This window comes from Sander lucioperca, chromosome 3 (genome assembly GCF_008315115.2).
Source record: "Sander lucioperca isolate FBNREF2018 chromosome 3, SLUC_FBN_1.2, whole genome shotgun sequence".
Lineage (NCBI taxonomy): Eukaryota > Metazoa > Chordata > Actinopteri > Perciformes > Percidae > Sander > Sander lucioperca.
The window spans coordinates 6,608,588-6,630,330 of record NC_050175.1 but is presented as its reverse complement, the minus strand read 5'-3'; the positions used below and the strand labels follow the sequence as shown (position 1 = coordinate 6,630,330).

The following is a 21,743-nucleotide window of genomic DNA, read 5'->3' as shown; positions in this document are numbered from 1 at the left end:
ACATTTGTGTGTTTGTGAGATGACGCTGTACCTGAGACAAAAAGTGGTGAAACATCAGTAGATAAAATGTCTTTTTGTTTTTTACCGTGCAAATATGTGTATTTTGTACGCATAGGTTCACTCAATATGTAAACACTATGACTACAAGCATACACTGTTGTACGGGTTTTCTATAATCTCCTCGTCGATGGAGAAAAAGAAAACTTTTGACACTGCTTTTTATCAGCAGTGTCAGTCCAGTCAGTCAATTTTACAAGTAGTCACAAGGTGTCCTGAGTCTGTCTCCTCTTCTGTTGGAGACAAAGAAACATGAATGTGAGCTTTTGAGTTAGAAATTCTGAAAAACTTATTTAGTTTATCAGTCAAGGTAACAGCCACTACACATGTGTGTATATGCCAGTAGACAAAAGAAAACTCAAGCGCATCCTTTGACTTGTTCAAAAACTTTTCAACATAATCTTCGTCAGAGTCAAGGGTGACAAAAGAAATGCAATGTACTATTTGTGACTCCTTAAGCTCAGCTACAGGTGTCACAATTTGTTTACCATAGTCAGGAGATTAACAGACTGACATGGTACATTTCCCATTGATTTGTAAACAAAATGCGTAGTTTTAGGCTGTAACAAAAATATATCAGCCAGAGTGATTTTTATCATGACGCACAACCTTAGGCCAGTGGGCAAAAGATGACTCCAATTCAAATAGACATTTTTAATCTCTGTCTAATAAATTTACAGGACACACAGGTGAAAGGAAAAAGAAAATTAGCACTTTCCTTTCTCGTCTAATTCAGGATCCTAAGGATCGGAATACACACAAATCATAAGAATGGTGAACTTTTCTGAGATAACCATTCCACAAATCATTTCTATAAGGGAAAAAAAAAAAAACTAGTTTACCAGAGAGCTTCTGATTTAAAAAAAAAACAAAGATCTTAGCAAAACCCAATTGTTGCCCCTGAATCCACTAAAAATTCAATCTCCTTCCCTTGTATAATTACCACCATGGTAGGCAATTTGTATACACATCAGATAAATACATTGAATACGTTGGCATATCTTTTTCTGTTCAATGTGCTGTATTGTGTCTAATAATATCTGTCTATCGTGTAGGGGAGTGTTTGTAGCGTGCAAGAAAGCATATCTTCGTTGCAAGCATGTGTATGTACGTGTGTGTCTGTTTTACCGTCCTCAGTCGTGAACGTGGTTTCCATCCTCTCAGCACTTCCACCATTCCCATCCCCCGCCACCTCTCAGACTGCATACCATTGGGGGTCGTTGTGTTCCCTTCCGGACGAATCCCTCCTGGGATGATGACAGTTATACGACCAATGTCCCTTTTCTCTGCAGTTGAAACATGTGTCTTTATTCGCTGCCGGAGTGTTCTTATGATATTGTCCTTTTTCTCTTCTTCTGCCTCTGATTCCTCTTCCCCCACAACCTCTGAAACCACCTGTGCCTCTGCTTCTCCCAGCCATCTCGGTCATGGTTTTCAGCAGTCTCAGCTGGGCCTCATTATTTTTCCTTTGTCTTTTCCTCTCAGCTTTTTCAGCTGTCTGTTCATTAACAACCTCAATGAGAAGCTCAATGAGGCGAGCACCTGAGTCTTTGTAGGTGGCCAAATGGCTGGTGGCAGTTCTTATGTCAATGTCTGTCCAGGGTCTGTATCCAGCCCCCATCTCTTCTCCTGTCATGGGTACTTCGAACACGGGCATGTGTAATCCCCCTCTTCGTCCTCCTTTAATCCTTGTTGTGGAGGTCCTGAGGCAAACGATTGAAGGCTGTCGAGGTGGAATTCCACGGCACTAGAACTCAAAGAGGAGATTTGCATCAGTATTTTTCCTCTTTTCTATGTTTCATCAGTTGTCATGAATGTTCAATTCAATTCAATTTTATTTATAGTATCAAATCATAACAAGAGTTATCTCGAGACACTTTACAGATAGAGTAGGTCTAGACCACACTCTATAAAGCCCCAACAATTCCAATAGTTCCCCCAAGAGCAAGCATTAGCAGTGGCTATTGCGACAGTGGCGAGGGAAAAACTCCCTTTTAGGAAGAAACCTCGGCAGACCCAGACTCTTGGTGGGCGGTGTCTGACGGTTGGGGTTATGACGGTACAGGATGTAACGTGGCACAGCAGAGCATGGGTGGATGCTGTGGACACAGCCAGTCATTGCAGGGAATCGCAGAGCGTAGCAGGGTGTAGCAGGTCCATAGCCACAGCTGCACCCAAGACCCAGGTCTTGGTGTCGCCCTAATCTGAGGCGATGTTCTGGGTGAAGAAGAAACATAAGGACTCCGGGGAGTAAACTCCCCAGAGCTAGGTGAGTAACAAGCACTTCTGAGACAGGATGTGCATTAAAGGGAAACAAAAGAAAAGAGCGTGTCATAAGAAGGAACTTCCTCGGCAGTCTAGAATTATAATAGCATAACTAGGAGAGGCACTATATTATTGATTATACGATAGGTAAATCTGATGACTGTAAAGAGAAGCAGAGAAAAGCAGGGGTGCTGTGTCTGCAGCTATACACCCTGCCCCGCCGGTCTAGGCGTTCACTGCAACTCCTCACTCCCTAACTATAAGCTTTATCAAAGAGGAGAGTTTTCAGTTTAGTCTTAAATGTAGCGACGGTGTCTGCCCCCCGAACCCAGACTGGGAGCTGGTTCCACAGGAGAGGAGCCTGATAGCTGAAGGCTCTGCCTCCCATTCTACTTTTAGAGACTCTAGGAACCACAAGTAACTCTGCATTCTGGGAGCGTAGGGCTCTAGTGGGACAATAAGGTACTAAGAGGTCCTCAAGATATGAAGGAGCTTGACCATTTAGAGCTTTATAGGTCAGAAGAAGGATTTTAAATTCAATCCTGGATTTTACAGGAAGCCAATGGAGAGAAGCTAATACAGGAGAAATATGATCTCTTTTTTTAGTTCTTGTCAGAACACGCGCTGCAGCATTCTGGATCAGCTGGAGAGTCCTAAGAGTTTTATTTGAGCATCCTGATAATAAGGAATTACAGTAGTCCAGCCTGGAAGTAACGAATGCATGGACTAGTTTTTCTGCATCGTTTTGAGACAGGATGTTCCTAATTTTAGCAATGTTACGAAGGTGAAAAAAGGCTGTTCTAGAGGTTTGTTTTAGATGGGCGTTAAAGGATAGATCCTGATCAAAAACGACTCCTAGATTTCTGACAGTAGTGCTGGAGGCCAGGGCAATGCCATCCAGAGTAATTATATCTTCGGCTAATGAGGTTCGTAGGGGTTTGGAGCCCAGCACAATAACTTCGGTTTTGTTTGAGTTTAACATCAGGAAATTGTAGGCCATCCATGATTTTATATCTTTAATGCAAGCTTGAAGTTTAGCTAGCTGGCTGGTTTCGTCTGGCTTGATTGACAGATATAATTGGGTGTCATCCGCATAACAGTGAAAGTTAATTGAGTGTTTCCTAATAATATTGCCTAGAGGAAGCATATATAAGGAGAATAGAATTGGTCCAAGCACTGAGCCTTGAGGAACGCCATGGTTAATTTTAGCGTAATTGGAGGGTTTATTGTTAACATTAACAAATTGCGATCGATCACAGAAGTAGGACTTAAACCAGTTTAGTGCGATTCCTTTAATGCCAACTAAATGTTCCAGTCTCTGTAAGAGGATGGTATGGTCAATAGTATCGAATGCAGCACTAAGATCTAATAAGACAAGTATGGAGACAAGTCCTTTGTCTGATGCAGTTAGAAGGTCGTTAGTAATTTTCACCAGTGCCGTCTCTGTGCTATGATGCTTTCTAAATCCTGACTGAAAGTCCTCAAATAAGCTATTGCTATGTAGAAAATCACATAACTGATTAGCGACTACTTTCTCAAGGATCTTGGAGAGAAAGGGAAGGTTAGATATAGGTCTATAGTTGGCTAAGACCTCAGGATCGAGGGTGGGTTTTTTCAGTAGAGGTTTTATCACAGCTACTTTAAATGACTGCGGTACATAACCTGTCAATAAAGACATATTTATCATATCTAGCAATGAAGTGTTAACCACGGGTAACGCTTCTTTAAGTAGCCTCGTAGGGATGGGGTCCAAGAGACAGGTAGATGGGTTTGCTGAAGAGACCTTTAGCATTAATTGTTGAGGGTTTGTAGGATAAAAGCAATCTAAGTATATGTCAGGTCTAGTCGTTCTTTCTAGCAGTCTGTCAGTTAAAGGTGTCCCATTAGAGGTTGGGGGCAAGAGGTGATGAATAGTATCTCTAATTGTTATAATTTTATCGTTAAAGAAACTCATGAAGTCATCACTACTCAGAGCTATAGGAATAGATGGCTCAATAGAGCTGTGGCTATCTGTCAGCCTGGCTACAGTGCTGAAAAGAAACCTTGGGTTGTTCTTATTTTCTTCTATTAGTGATGAATAGTTCAGAGTTAATTGTTCTGCAATTGTTTTCTCTCTCTGCTATCAGCTTCTTTCATCCACACATTAAAACATTTCTTGTTATCCTCAATTTGTTTTAAAACCTCTGTTTTAATTGTTTTTTTTTTTGTTTTTTTTTTCTTTTCTTCTTCTAAATCTAGTTTTTTTGCATTCTTAACTTTGTTTGTACTTAGTGTTCCATTTTTACCAATATGACAAACATCTCAAGCAGTCCGGTCCATATTTTCCAACCATCTCGCCCACAATGGGCCCCGATACCTGGCACGGCTTTGAGCTTTCATTACTCATAATAACAGAAGCTAGTATACTATTTCCTTACAATGTGATCGTCACCACAAGGCTCGGTTCTTTTTCGGCAAACCTTGTAAAAACCTGGTACAGCCCTGCAGACAAAAACCTTTCAGTAGTCAAGAACTTTTTCTTAAACTATCTTATTTCCTTCTGCAGTCTGTCTCTAAATAGACAGGAACTCCCATGGAGTATTTTAGTCTATAGGCCTTCCGCCTAATTTTAGTTAGTTTTCTTCTTCTAACTCTCGATCAGCCCGACGTCTGTCCCTTCTGTTATTCCCTTGCCATGCTGTATCAGAGAAAATAATCAGATATATGCCCGTTTCTGCAAGAGAATGTCACTTGTAATCATAAATTCAATGCTATTTTGTTTTAACTAGAACCCCAAAAACAAAATCAAAAGAAACAAAAAGGTACCAAATTACTCAATTTCCAAATGTCAGTATTTGTTTCATTTATCCTCTTAAATAATAATGATTTTGCACATTTTCATTACTTAATTTGTTTAGCAATTGTTGCTTGTTTTAGAATGTTTGTTCAAAATCTTGAATTCACAATCCAACTGCATTTAATCAATTTTGATCTTACCCGATGCTACTTGAAATTTCTTCCTGTTCGTTTTAGATCGGAGTGGAAACAGTCAAGAGTTCTCCGCGGTCCTGACCCCCTTCTCTCTGAAATACCTTTTTAAGGTTAGAGGTATGAGGCAGGCGATTTTTGATCCCTGGATGTACGGTCATCAGCGACCCACGGAGTTCTTTTCTCTGTTATCTCATCCGATCCTGCTCCGACAATGCCAAATTGTAGTGGAAGTTTTTCTTGTTAGCAGCAGGAGTGCGTATCAAAAACACCAGATGAAACAAATAAGGACGATTTGAGGATTAAACCAAAGTTTGGTCTTTGAGTATTTATTTACATTTGCAAATGCAGAGAAAACAGTTTCACAAGTACTCATGGCACATCTGAAAGGGTCTTCTGACCCTGCTAGAAAACCATACATCTATATAGTAAAAACTCACTTAAACCACCCCCCTCCAGGATAAGTTTAGCAGCTACGCAGATGAAAAAACACCACAAACAGTCACAATGACTTTACTACCTTTCCCCTCTCATCCTGCTCTCTACTTAGCCTAAACACCTGTTAAAGCAAGAGACAGAAGGAGACACAGTTCAAAATGTTATGGCCCTTTTCCTCCTTATCTGCTAAAGGTAAACAGTAGGAACGCTGAGTTCCAAAAAGAGAAGGATATTCTCAACTAGGCCAGAGTTTATGATGCCAGTTGCTTCTTCTCTTGGAGTCTCTAAGTCTATAACAAAATTAAAGATTGTTAGGAAACTCCTGTAAAGTATATAAGAGAATCTTGTAAGATATCAAACTATAATGTTAAAATAAAATTCCCATTACAGTATGCGCCCCATGATTTGGAGCTACTCCAAAATGTAAAGGGTTCTTCCTTGGTCCATGCTACACCCTTACACAACGTTAATGGAAATCGGGCCAGTAGTTTTTCTGTAATCCTGACAGACACACGAACAAACCAAACTGAAAACATAACCGACTTGGATCAAACAATAATGAGCTTTTGGGGAGGGTTGTGTAAAAAATAAAACACAACAAAAATCATCTGAAAACTGTTAATGACATTAGGTAGCCGTGGAATGTATTTAGAAACAATTACACTGTCTGAGTTTAGCGTCTCGTTCCTGTTTGTTGAGCTCTGCCCGGGAATGAAGATTTTTTTATCCAAAGTAAAGATCGGATTTAAAACTTTTCTTACCAGGTTCATCAGTCAACACTTAGTATAACGATCGTCTGTAGACAGGAGTATGCATGTGAACAGATGAGTAAATATCCGTTGCCAAATAAAGCGCTTCTTAAAAGCGAAATTAAGGGAAATGAGGTGTTGCAGCAGCATAGGGGGAAACTTACCAGTGACATCTGCATACATTGTATACTTTAAATTGACATCTAATTTAAAGGGCCAAAACAGACTCATCTTCAAAGCTAGATGTATTATAAGACCAACCAGGTTAGACTAATGGCTGCTGCTCTGCACTTGTGACCGATATCTCTAGTGCACATAATTGATGGGTGCTTTTATTAGGTGCTTTGTTGTTCATAATTGAGCATAAATTGAGCATACATTGTTCAATAAATCACAATAGAATAGATCAGATGAGCTTTATTTTATGGATCTCTTTATTTATAGTTTAATGTCTGGTATGTAGGGATGTGTTCTGGTAGAGACAACAATGTCATTGGGTACAAATTATTGGGAAAAGAGAAAACTGCTCCAGGATCAACTACCACAGTTGGTATGCATCCCCCAAATTATTAAATTCTGGATGAAAGAAAATAGGAAATCGATCGCAGATAAATGGAGATTATGCAAGAGTGCTCATTTTGTGACTCATTCGTGAACAGAACTGAAATATTTGGTATAACATTTGATATTTATAACCAGAATGGTGATCATTATTGATTAAATGCTTTAACTGTACAGTAGTTTAATATAAATCACAGGTCCTTCTGTGCCACATCGATCTGAAAAACCAACGTTGTTGGAGTTGTAATCAAAAATGAAATTCCTCTGGAAAATTTAGGGAGTCCCATCACTTTCATGCCCAGGCTTGGGCCACATAGTGGTGTGTCTTGAAGTGATATCCACGTCAACTGCGCCAGTGGGTCGGTCCCCCGACATATGAAATATGTAACTCTGTGGAGAGATAGTCTCGATACGATAGAGAACAGACATGACAGTGGTTCCAAGCTTTTCAGATAACTGTCAGCAGGAGAGCAGGTGAGCATGTGAGCATACTGTATTTTCCAAAATTTGGAAACTATTTCTTTAAAGTTTAACTTCATTACTTAAACCTCTTTAACACTACTGTTTGTTTGGAGAGGAGACCCCAAATAAACAGCTCAAACTGAATACATTTACGCAGCACTACACCTCCTAAATCACAAATAAGTCTATTTTTAAATTACTGTTATTGGAGGGTTTAAACAGTTTAGGGAAGTAGGTTAATGTTTTGTAGATTTATCGGTGAATTAATTTTTGGCAAACTAAAGATATATACAGTATATGTGTTCATGTGTGTGTCATATATAAAACATGAAATATTTCCTTTTTCCATTTGATCTTTTGCTAATTCCCATGGTTTATGATCAATATTTGTCATTTCTATCTAATGTGAAGTTTGTGGCAAAACGAAAGCCATTCGATACTTTTCTACATTTTGTGTTTTGTCAGAAAAAGAAAGAAAAACATTTAACAGGACAATAATAATTTTTAAAGATGCAGTTACACACGCAGTTGGGTCCATGGGACTCCAAACAATGAGAAAGCAAAGTCACAGTCTACTAAACACAATCTTTAAAGATTACCCAACATAACTAAAATCCCTCCAGACTCATTTACCAGGAACTTGTGTCTCTTATATAAGATCATATCCAGTAAGCCGATTCATTGTCCCTCCGAGGTAGTAGGAGTAGTAGTAGGTAGCTAGGGTACTCATCGCTTATCTTATTACGAAACAAAGCAGGTCATTCAGTTGGAAACACAATGGGTTGGGTAATGCCGCATAACTGGACGCTTTAGAGCAGCGCCACAGTCACGTTGGCGTGCAGCTTAAAACTGACATTTACTGTAAGCTTGACCGCTGCCATGGAAACAAAATAGACTTGACATAATGTGACCAAAACGATCTGAGTAAGAAATGTTCTTACTCGGAAATGAGACGTGGCTGCATGTTGTTGGGTGTAAAGTATTTTTTTTTTACTCACTTATTATTCCACACATCTAGACAGCCACATAACCTACAACAAATAACAAGGTGGAGATGCATTAACAAGTACACATTTCCACTTATAGTCCTTCCAAGTCAGTCATAAATTATATTATAAGATAGTCCTATATAGTATAATGGAGTGGAGGATAAGCCCCACTATGTAGGGGTGTTATTAGTATAGTTCTGCTCTGAACGACTGGAAGAGTACAAGATCTGGGTCTGTATGTCCCAGCGCAATTGGCCCCAGTACCTAATTCAACAAGTATGTTGTTACCTATCTGGCTGATCTCCCTGACCAATGTTAAGCAATGAAAGTATGGTAGGATGGGCTTCAGGACTCGTATCTCTAACACAGTGACCACCTGAAGTGTGATGTGCTCCTAAACCAAACTTAAGGTTTGCACAATCTCCCCCCCTGTGTCCTATACCTAGCTAGATAGGTGGGGCGCCCCTACTCCAGAGCAATATAAACCCAATATAATTTGCTATAACAACTGAGTAGATATCTCAACGAATTATTTATTGATTGACCCTTTAAAATACTGTAAATCAAACCTAGTAAATGTTTCTCACTGTAGACAATCCCTTTTTTTTAACAGATATTCCACAGAGAAAAAAAAATAAACACCAGCTTGCAGTCAACAAAAACCAAAGCACAGTTTTAGTAAATTATTGACAGTTTAACAGAGCATGCTAATTATCTTTAAATGTTCAGCAATCAATAAGTTCAACCAGAATCACTTTTTGTTTACACTCACTGTCCCTCCAAAGGTGCAGATTTGAGTCCGCTGAAAGTCTATGACAGCAGAAGTCTATTGTCCGTAACAGTATTACAGCCTTAGCTGCTGACGCTCCCAGTCCACGGTCAAAGTAGCAAAAAATAAACCATACCTCAGGCTCTGGTGTAAAGTAATGAACAAAAATCCGTGGCGACAGAATATTCAGAACGGTGTGCCATAAAACTAGGGTGAATCGCTGAGATGGCGTCTGGATGGCAGGAAATCCTAACTTCAATATTCACTCACAGGATAACATTCTCTTTGCAGGTGCGGGTCTGTGAGACGAGGTTGCTCTTCAACTCCTTCCAGTCACGACAACTCTCCTTTAGAGCTTAACTGGCCGCTGAGTAAAATTAGACAACGCTCCTTTCCACACCTTTTACCGTCAAGGCTACACGGAGGGCGGCTAACATCAAAGACTATGTCGCTATTGCTAATAGCTTTGCTGACTTTTGTTCAGCTGAGGAAATGTGTCCTAGATGACGCGAACAGATTCAGCCCTTACTTAAAGCTTAGCAACTCCGACTTATTGTCCGTAGCCTACCTCATACAATAATTTGGTTCTTTTTTTATTCCATTCAAGCGAGAGTGGAGCTCTCTAGTAAACTTCTGCGTGCCTTCCTTTTCCGCCCCGCCATTCCACACTTCTTTCTTTTCTTTTTTACCCCACCCCCCTCACACCGGATAGGCTATCTTTACCTTAACTCTTTACTCCTGATAGGGTGATACACCTGTCACAAGTGATGTGGGGCATTAACTATCTGTACCGTTACATTAGCACATGTCAGGTACCCCACCGCTCATATTATCCATAAACTGACACTGCAGTTAGACAGATGCATTTATGGCCTGTATTACAAGATACAAACAGAAAGACATAAATCTATCAAGAGCACAAATGGAATAGGCATCATGTTGTGACACAATTTCGCTTGGAATCCGCTGCATGTCAGATACATCGGAGTTGCAGTAGAAAAACGCTGCCTGTGGAAACCCAGCAGAGAAGACTGATCTGCCAAACTCCGTAGACCTGTTGGTCATCCTAGTTCTCCTCCCAGTGCCTGAACGCAGTGATACAAGCTCATTTAATGGAGGAGCAGCCAAGTCATTGATTAATCTATAGCAGGGGTGGCTAACCAGTCCAGCATAAAGAGCCAAAAAAAAAGACGCACAACACATGCACGCCCGCACTACAACAGCGGCTTACAGATCTCATGACAGTCATAATACAAGCAGAACAGTTTTATAAGTTTCTTTCTTACCACTTCAGTGGGAAACTTGGCAGTCTTTGTTATCCACAAGCCTTTTCAGGTCTGGCTTGTACTCAGTTGTGGCAACTCTTTCACGTGTGTGTCGGTAACAACAGAACGATGTTTTGACTTTACTTGTTTCAGTGTAGAACAACGAACAATGAATCACAGACATAAGTTGCTGCAAACATTGACATTAGCTTGAGTGCAGCCTGTTTAACATTGGGATATCTGTCTGTGGGCACTGTTTTCCAGAACTCTGTGGTTCCTTCTCTCAACAGATTTCAGTCTGTCATCCTCACAAAGTTCAATCATCTCCAACTGGGACGCTGCTTCATTTGTCACTAAAGGGGCTTTCAAAGAGTCTGATTCAGCAGTGAAAGGGTTAATGAGGAAGGTGATCTGTGGCCGTTTTTCCCAAGGGGGTAAGCTTCGCCTCAGAGCTCGAATCTCCTATGGCGCCATTTTGATGCTACAAAGCGATCACCCGACGTTAGCATCTCATTGACTGCCATTCATTTTGACGTCACTTTGACAGCGAATAACTTTACATCTGAAGCGTTTAAAGACTTTATTTGTCCATTGTTTATTTCTAAAGAAACACGACAATGTATAAAAGGCTCCATTACCTTGTACCTCATGTTATGGCTCCGTAGCAGACGTTTTTATAAAAATAGGCTAACGATTGTGTCATAACCACGCGACTTACTGTCGCATAGTAGAGGAATTACCGTATAGTACAGGAGAAGCTCGCAGGCAGTTTGGACTTACATTAGCTGTTTAAGTTTAATTACTAATGTTAACTAGCATTTTAGTTAGCAATAATTAGCCTGTGTCTATGTTATCTCCTGACATATACCTACGCTCTCCATCTCTGCAAGATTCGGAATGATTGAGATTTCTCTTGGCACAGCTACCAGAAGACTTACAACTTTCAGACACGTTGCTCACGTCACATGTACGTCGTTTCTCTCAGTTGGAGGCTGCGCAGTAACACTCAGCGCTCACCGGAAAAGTGCTTCTAAAGGCCTTCACTGGTCTCCGTCCAGAGCAACGGGATCTGTTGGTCCATTCTTATATACAGTCTATGGTTTTTCCCTCAGGTTGCAGAATCTGTCCTCAAAACTCTGCTGTAGATTTTCAACCAATGTTGCATAGCGTGCAGTGCTCCTTTGTAAGACCTCAGCTGCGCCTCCACTTGCCTTCAAAAAGGAGGGGAAATGTGTGAGCTCTCCCTTTTGAAGATGGGTCTGGAATAGCTTGAGCTTGTTGACAAATGTGAAAACACTTTGCACCAGGTCAGGCAGCATTTTTAACTTTCCTTGCAGATCTACATTCAGTTTGTTCAGATGATGCAGCATGTCAACCAGAAACCCCAAATCTGAAATCCACTAGGGGTCATATAGCTGAGGATATTCCTTATGCTTCTCTCCCAGAAACAGCTTCACTGGGTTCAACATTTCAAAAAAGCGGGAAAGCATGTTACCTCTTGAAAGCCATCTCCTAGTGCAGTGAAAAGGGTTAGGGTTAACGTTTCAACGTGTTTACCTTGTGCTTGCGAAGTTCACTGCCTTTGGGGAAATCCCGAGCAATGTTAGCATGGAGTGAGGTGAAATGCCGCTCCAGGTTTGATGCTTTAAAATGCGATAGCGAAGTCTCGCAAATCAAATCAAATCAAATCAAGCAGAAAGGCTTCCCATTTCGTTCCACAAATAAATACAGTTCCTCCCACTCAGATAAAAATGTCCTGTGCTCCTCTTCATATTTGCGCTTGGCTTTACTTTTCCCTCCTGACTCTGCCATTATTCACTCACTCACTAGCAGCACCTATGCTGCATTGTCAATACACGATATACAGCTAGCTACGGCAACAGCACTTAAACAAACCACATAGTTACCGTCCTATGATGTTACCAACCGACGCAATACGAAACGCGAAAGGGTCCATATATATATATATATATATATATATATATATATATATATATATATATATATATATATATATATATATATTTTTTTTTTTTTTTTTTTTTTTTTTCCTTTTTATCTTTTTAACCCAGCCCCCAGCCGCTCAGTAAGAGCCTCACAGGAGCAGGCAAAGAGCTGCATGCGGCTCGCGAGCCCTGCTCTATAGACTAGACTAACATCAGCAAGAAAATCAAAACTGTCAAAGATCGTTCTTGATGTGGATGGCCCTTTACTCTTCTTTTCCTTTTTTATTTATGGTTATGTATCTGATATCTTGGTGAAATGCAACTAAACACATTTCCTTAATTGTTTTTAAGTGTTGAGTATTTCCATTTAATGCTACTTCATACTTCAACTCGACTACATTTAGGATATGTACTTTTTACGCCAAAATACACCCATCTGGCAGCTTTAGTTACTTTACAAATTAAGATTAGGAAAAGCTTATCAAATATAATGTTCTCTTATTGATTACAACCCAACAGCTTTGCCTCGACAAGCTTCTACATTTAAATGCTGCTCATTTATTAATGCATCAGTTATAATAATCCAAAGGTATAACAAAGAATGAGAAACGCCCACAGGGGCAATTGTTGTGCGTGGTGCATACTTGTTCCTGTTGTGTGGTATTGGTATAATTTCCTTCCCTGAAAATCAATGTGAGTTAAATTCTTCCTTGAAATTAAATATTTGACTGACATATCCTCAGGCACACCCAGTGATAGTTGCCTATAAAGAGCCAGGAGCTGAACACCTGCTGCATCCAGCATCAGAGTCCAGCTAACACAGGTAATTCAACGGAACTCGTACTTATTCCTCCTTTTGTTCTTACCTTATTGTATTTAGCACAAACTTATTCCTTAATCACCAAACTCTGTTCAGATTTTGACTTTAATTTCAGATTTGCAGTTTAACTGAAGAGGACCACCATCATGACTCCAGTGATCTCTGTCGTCCTCCTCCTCTCGTTGACGGTCTATCCTCCGGTAAGTCTGAGGGCCCTATTTTAACGATCTGAAACACAAGTATCAAAGTATCAAACGCCAAACCATTACCTCACTATAGACGATGCAGCTCTTCTGTCTCTCCTCTCCAGTGCTGCTGCTGGGCCATTTGGATTAAGTGGCATCGGCACATGCAGTTCAACATCACATCTCCTTAAGTCCTCTAATATTTCCTGATTTATGTCATCAATACATCCATGATTCATGGAAATGTTGTGTAAAACAAGGTCATATTTTTCCTTGTATTTATGTATGGTTTGCAAAAATGGGAACTGCTGGGTCCGTGAGATGAGAGAAGTGTACGCGCGGTGTGCACACTCTACATTATGGCCAAGCATGCGACCTTAAAATAGCATCTGAATAACGCGCCTTTTAAGATGATAGAGAATTGCTGCAATTCAAAAAAATATATGTGACTCCGGTTTTTACTTGACAGAAACCGATCATAAAACAGTAGAAAACATGATTTAAAAATGTGCAACGGTGTGCCTTTGTGTTGCAGGGTGCAACAGGAGCTCCAACAAGTGAGTTGAATTTCTTTTTTTTCTACTCAATTCACATCTGATGAGAACAGGGCTTTAAATTCCCTTTTTCAATCACCAGCCAAATGGCTAGTACATTTTTAAATTTACCAGCCAATCAGATTTTCCACTAGTCAAATTTGTACTAATTTCAACTAATTTAAATAACTTAATTACTTAATTTCATTGATACCGCATGCTACACACGTAGCCAATGGTTGTACGACACATAACGACATGGTGTCGTTGGGAAATGTAGGATTAGTACTACGAGCAGTGCTGCAAGATAAAAAAGTTTTTTTGCGGAAAACAGACCAATCTGGCAACATTTCTGCAGCCGGCCGATTCAAACAGACGCAGTGTTGTTGGCTGCTTTCATTACCGGCCAACTTGGCTCGTAACTTTACAATGTAACCTGCCAAAGTTAATTTTTACCGGCATTTGGCTGGTTGGCGGGTGTCAATTTAAATCCCTGGATGTGAATAATTTACAAGTTAAACTGCTGCTCATTGTTTCTGGTGTCATCTGTTTTCTCTGTTTCCAGACAACTCGATGGACGTCTCTCAAATCATCGAGAAAGTTAATGCTGACGTCTCTCAAATCATTGAGAAAGCTAATGCTGGCATAAGTAAGACAGAATTTTTATAAAATCTAACTTTAAATACATGATGGCAACACAATGAGACTTGATGTAGAGCTGAGATAATGAATCTGTTAGTCGAGAAACAGAAAATGAGTTGTCAACATGATAAATTAATCGTTTGAGTCATTTAACAAAGATTCATTCCAAACATTTGCTGGCCTCAGATTGTCAAGTGTGAGGATTTGTGATTTTTCTTCCTTATACACAAAGCGTAAATCAAGTATCTTTGGATTTTCTACTGGTGGTCAGACAAAACCTTTAAGTTTCAAAACTTGTAGGTTTTTTTACTATATTTTCTTACCTTTTATAGAAGAAATTAAGGACAAATTATTAGTTGCAGCCTAGCTCATTGGTCCGTGCCCATTGCTCATGTAAAACTCTAGATTCCTGGTTTGAATATTCATTTAGGTGTCTGTTTATTTGTTGTTCTGCAGAAACACCCCTGATCCACGGCGACATTGCACCAAATACAAAGAAGAATGCCGACCCCTGTGTGACCAAAGGCTGCTTGTGGCCCAAAACTGGAAGTTACGTCTACATGCCCATCACCATCGGCCCCGAATACTGTAAGCTGCAGTGACTTTGTTTAAGAGCTACCAAAGTTTCACTGTAGGGAAAAAGAGATTATGAGTTATATGTAAATATGAGCTATGTAAAAACTCATAGGAAAAGTATTTAAGCAAGTGTGGGTTTTTACTCATCATGTCATTCAAACCTGGCAACCAGTTAGTTTTTACTGCAGATCAACATTCATCTATTAATGTAAGAAAAGTGTCTTAATAACTTTCTTATTTTATATTTGCATATTACATTAATACATTATTAAGGTATTCTATGAAGAAGTCTAAATCAGACTGAATCTGGAAATATGTTTCATGTCTGCGTGTTCAGATTTGATTAAATTATGAGTCTAAAAATGAGACACTAAGGGTTTCAAAGTACCTCCATTGCCTCCATGATCTGTGTGTCACAACCACTGCTGCTGCAACAACTGTTAATGATGTCAGTGAGCGGGCCAAATCAGGGTTAACCTTGTTCCTGATCCTGCAACAAGCTGTACATGTGGTCATGTGTACAAGTTGTAGTTTTTGTAATACAGGAGAGAAGAGACAACAAAAATGAACTTTCTTGTCTTCGCATAGCTCAATGATGTTTGCCGAGATCATTTAGACCTACGTGGTGAATGGTGGTGGGGATTTACCTCTGTCTGTGGTGTTGAAAGAGTCATAGCAACTGAAGTTACCTGGTACTAGATCTCTGAAATGCTGTCCACATGTTTTCAGTGATGTTTATATACTCAGTTGCCAGCATAAAAATAGTGAAGAGGATGAATGATTTATAACTTTAGACACACATTTTACTAATTGCCCGCGTTACAACCAAGATCTATGTTTGCCAGCTAAGATGAGAGGATAAGAGGTGAGATTTTGAATCAATAAAGTTTCTATGCTTTAAGGAAATGCATGAACTGTTTCTCAGCAGCCTGTTCTTTGTCTCTGCAGCCATCGCAGAGCGCAGCATCATCATAAATAGCCTTTGTCTGGCGTACTACGCAGCGGGATTACCTCAGCTTCTTCTCTGGAACTGGGTAGGCACACACACACACACACACACACACACACACACACACACACACACACACACACACACACACACCATGAAAATGCATTTGTTACTTTCTACATCTGCTCCCATTTTCTGATCGCCTGTATGTTTGGCCATCATCTACGGTGGCCGACAGGGGCAAGCGCACAGCAACTAAAAAAAAAAACATGCAAATAGACAAAACACAAGTAAATTAACAAAACATATTCATTATAACAACACACGCACAGCATTTAGCAAACACGCTGCAAATACACACAACAGAACCAAATACATAGACGCGCTGCAAATACAGAAACTATGCAAAATGAAAAGCACACAAACCCCGAAAACAAATGCATCAGAAAAACGCTGCATCTAGATTACACAACGCAAGTTCTCCAGGCCTCTAGGGAGAGCACTAAGTGGAACAGCTGGATATTTCAACCCCATGGAGCGAGCGCAAGAGAGAGCAGATGAGAGGTTTGTTTTGGAAACGGGAAGAAAAGTGTAGTAAAGAGGTGGTGACATACAAATGCGCATATTCATTTTTACGTTTGGCCCTAGTCTTTTACAATATTATAAAAGAGCAACATAGCTACCGTATTAGAGACTGACTTCTACAAGAGCTTGCTAGTTAGCCCATATACTGTATGTTACTGAAAAGTAGAACACTTCTAATTAAAAAATTAGGAAAACAAATGATCCACCCTCTCTTAACATAACCTTGCATTCCGTTGTGTAAACAGGATGCAGCATTTTTCATTTTGCATTTGTTTTCGGGGTTTGTGTGCTTTTCATTTTGCATTTTGTTTTTGTAGCGCGTTTATGTATTTGGTTTTGTTGTATTTGCAGCATGTTTGCTAAATGCTGTGCATGTGTTGTCAAATTAATGAGGATGTTTTCTTAATTTGCTTGTGCTTGTTGTCTATTTGCATGTGTTTTGTTAAGTTGCAGGGCGTTTGCCCCTGTCGGCCACCGTAATCATCTTGCATTAGGTCAGTGTTTACAATATGACTCTGATCCTTTATTTAAATAAAAGTACCAGTACAAAAATGTAAAAATAGTCCATTACAAGTAAAGGTTCTGCAGTCAAACTTTATGTATCTAAGTAAAAGTTTTATCTAGGCTAAAATAAATATTTTTTTGGACATTGCTACAATCTTTGAATTTTTGTGAAAAAACACAATTTGACCTTTTTTGGCCTCATATAGTTCTTTAAATTAGTCCATCTGAGAAGTTAGAAGGGGAAATGTCCCTTTGGTGAACAGAATTAGAAACATGGATGATGCCTTTAACCACTGGCCTACAGGACCCCCCCGATCAATTTCGATAGTTCACTTTGATTGAAGATTCCCCAACACAACACATGAGGGGCGATTCCTCGCCCCTCATCAAATACACCTATATTTTATACTGTGATATAACTGTGTGTGTGTGTGTGTGTGTGTGTGTCTCAGGTGTTGGTCCTACGTGGGCCGTCAGGGAGGCGTACAGCAGGTCTCCCTGTTGAGAAGCGGTTGCCTGTACACGAACACGGTGCAGCACGAGGTTCTCCACGCTCTGGGCTTCCATCACGAGCATGTCCGCTCCGACAGAGACTCTTACATCTCCATCCTCACCGCGAACATTCAGTCAGGTCAGCTCCCTTATACCATCTTCACGACTGCGCATGCGCGAAGGGATAAACCCAATAGCGTGGCTTAGAGGGCAAAGCCTATACTCATAGAATCTGGAGTTACAATAACGTAACAATCGTTTTGAGCTACATGCTAATATTCTTGCGATGGCGATTTCTAATTAGCTGATGTTTAGCAGGTATAATGTCTACTATGTTCACCATGTCAGTTTAGTATGTTAACATGCTAATAGTCTGGTTCAAGGGAAGTACGTTTTCAGGATAATTGCCTGTGATGTCCCTCACCTTCTGCTCTCTGTGTGTTGCCGTTCTCAAACTCTGCTCGTTTGGGAAACAACAACAAATCTCCAGCTAGATAGCTATCCACTTAAAACGGCAAGTGTTAAAGAAAATTTGGATTGTGTAACAAGGCAGGCCAGCTTGGTTCTTTCGGGGAATGATGATAAAGAATATGTTTACGCATTTACTCTCTAACTGGGACGTTTTGGGACCGATTGGTGGGATTGTTGTGGAACGAAGTACACGCGGCGATACACTGGTAGGAACAAATTAGGTTTAACCATGTATCCAGCTAATTTAAATAGTTCCCGTTACTGTATTATGTAAGCAGTTAACTTCATTTAATTTTTTATTTGCCGTTTTCTTTTGTGGGACACAAATGTTCCACCAAAACAAGTTCCTTCCCAAGACTATTTTGCAGAGCTGCCGTCTCTGCGACTAGAGCTCAGCACCTCCCGATGCTTGCGATTGGTTTAAAGAACTGCAAACAACCCAGAGCGTTTTTTCCTCCTATCCCAGTGTGTATCTAGGTGGAGCTGGACCTTACTCCTAAGCGCTGTGGAGATAAGTCTGGCAATACAAGACTAACATGCTAACAAATGCTAATTGGTCCCTGGAAAAGTTTCTGCAGTCAGACAGCGCCATCAAAACATCTTATGTTTCATGCATGACCCCACATGACCAATGTGGTTTAAATAAACCAACTCAGCAGAGAGATCTACAGACTGCTGTCTAGTAGAGTTTAGATTCTCTGCCTGAGCCCGAGCCCGAACTTGAGGGTCGGGTCAGGCCGATATTTCCCCCCACTATCCTCGGGCCAGGCCGGGCCAGGCCCTTGATCAAGCATTTGTATTTTTTTAATCATTACTTTATTAGCCTAATTGGGTGGGGAGAAAGCTATGCCTCTCCAGCTTCTCCCGTAGCTCTGGGTATATGTCGTGCACTGACTTGAGTGTGAGGTAAACTGTGCTAAATCGTGTCTCCCCCATCTGTAGCACTGTCTTCGATAATTGCACAACCAGGCCAGATTGTTGCAGATATCTCACGAGTCCTTTAGCAGCAGTTATGGTCTGTCCTATATCCGGCGCGTTGACGGCCAGTGTGTCGGCATGCAGACTGTGGCGAAGGACAGTAGGCTATTAATTAGGTGATCGAGACAAGAAAGTCTCCTATATGCTTCCAGGGCTTTGATTATGTTGCTGCCTTGATCTGTTACCCACACTATTCGGCTGAGGGAGCTAGGGTCGAGTTTTTTACGTTTCTTCATTCGGATCCATTTGAGATCCATTCCATTCTGAATAAACAAATAACGCAGTTTACATGCTTCGTCCTTGTTGCATTATTCATTATGATAATTCTAAACAGATTTCTGTAGTTCAAAAAATTGTCGGGTTGAAATCAGGCTCGGGCTCATAATTACAGTTAATGTGTCGGGCCGGGCCGGGCTCGGACACAACGTGCACGGGCTTGGGTAGGGTCGGGCTTGAATTTTTGGTTCTGTTCTCTCCTCCTGTGCAGGATTTGAATCAAACTTCGTGAAGGTGGCAACTAACAACTTGGGTACTCCCTACGACTTCAACTCTGTCATGCAGTACAGCAAGTGAGTGTTTTCGAATGTATTGTCACTGTGGTGGAAGAACTCAGATCTTTTACTGAAAGGGCAACTATTTTATAGCATTTTCAGGATAAAATTTGCATTTTGTGTTTGTACTAGAACATGTTTAAATGCTTTACATGCAAAGAAGAAAAAAAAAAGCCAGAGCTAGAGCTACTGCAACGGAGTATATAGCAGGACTTTGTACCGTGAAATATCACCAACAAAGGCTTCTAATAAAATACTACACAACTGGACATGTCCCAGCAGCAAAGTTCCCGGAATTTGGGGAGAAATGACCAGCATTGGCTGCCAAGATTACAACTATGTTGCGTTAGCATGAAGCTACTTAATAGTTAGCAGTATGGTAATGTTAGATTGTAGTGGAATGAAGCAGCACTTTCTACCATCAAAAAACGCAGATAAAGGCTTCTGAACCAAACACTATCCAATCAGACATGTTTCAGCAGGAATGCAACCCGGAATTGGGGAGAATTTAACAACATTGGCAGCCCAGATGACATTTTTTACTGCTGTTAGCCATGTAGCTACTATAGTTAGCAGTGGACACTAATAGAATATAGCAGCACTTTCTAAAGTCAAAAATCACAGATAAAGGCTTTTAAAGTGCTCATATTTTCAGGTTCATAATTGTATTTAGAGGTAATATATATTTTACTGGCGTTAGCATGTAGTTACAGCAGCTTAAAAAAACAACACTCCAGTCCGGCCTACCTGGAGCAGATGACCAATTATAGAAGGCCAGCTTAGAGTTGCATAACACTCAGCAGAGTAGAAATAACTGTTTAAATCGGAGCGTTCAGAACAGTTGGAAATCTGAACATTTTAGCTCACTGGGATTTCTCTAAAATACGTTCACCTCATTATTTGAACATTGTACATATAACAGAAAATACGGAAAAGTATAATATGTCCACTTTAAGTAAAAGAAGCAATATTACAGTGTAAAAGTAAAAACCATTCAAAATCACAAGCAGGCCCATTTTAAATTCATATAGGTACATGATATTATTGGATTATAATTATTGGAATTAATGTCTTCATCACTTGAATGTAGCTCTTTTTAACTACTGTAAATGCGTCTGTGTAGTTTATGTATTTTTATCATGTATTAGGTTGCTCTCTTGTAAGTCATATTATTTTTCAAAGGAATGAAAATTCAAAAGAGCTAACAAACTACGCAATACAACTTTCATTCGGAGCCGGTGTGTGTGTGTGTGTGTGTGTGTGTGTGTGTGTGTGTGTGTGTGTGTGTGTGTGTGTGTGTGTGTGTGTGTGTGTGTGTCTATATACTAAACATATTGTGTTCTGTGCTTCTCAAGATACTCCTTCTCCAAAAACGGCTTGCCAACCATCACCGCTAAGGGGAATCCTAACCTTGTGTTTGGAAACGCCCCACAGATAAGTGTCAATGACGTCGCCCGCGTCAACAAGCTTTACAAATGCTGTAAGTAGAAAATTAACAATATTCTTTCAAATTAAAAACATAAAACACTTTTCACACATTTCACTACTGATCAGGTTATCATGTAAACAACAAAGGAAAATTATTTGAAATACTAAACATTTGAGATATTAATCAGAATCTCTTTTTTTTCTCCAGAAAATCTCCCAGAAGAACTAATGGAAGAAAATGTTGGGGATAAATGCATTTTTCCTGAATGGGAGATTACTTAGTCTTACTTTTGTTTCTTTTTAACCATTTGTGATTTGAATATAGTTGCATATAACCACATAGTATCCATCTTATATCACAATTTGTGTTTTTCGTTAAAGGTAGAATTTGTAGTGAGAATGACTGTACTGTTTCTAAATACACCACCCCTATTCCCCGGCTTATTGGCCAGAGAGAGAGAGAGAGAGAGAGAGAGAGAGAGAGAGAGAGAGAGAGAGCTCTTCTCATGAGTGTTTATGCCAGTAAGGTATTTTTTTCTTTCCAATTGTTTTCAGGAATGA

General features: G+C 40.0%; 1 pseudogene; it reads left to right on the top strand.

The window, feature by feature from the left end:
* The first annotated feature begins 13,195 nt into the window (after positions 1-13,195).
* LOC116067343 lies at positions 13,196-21,494 on the top strand (annotated as a pseudogene).
* Positions 21,495-21,743: the final 249 nt, after the last annotated feature.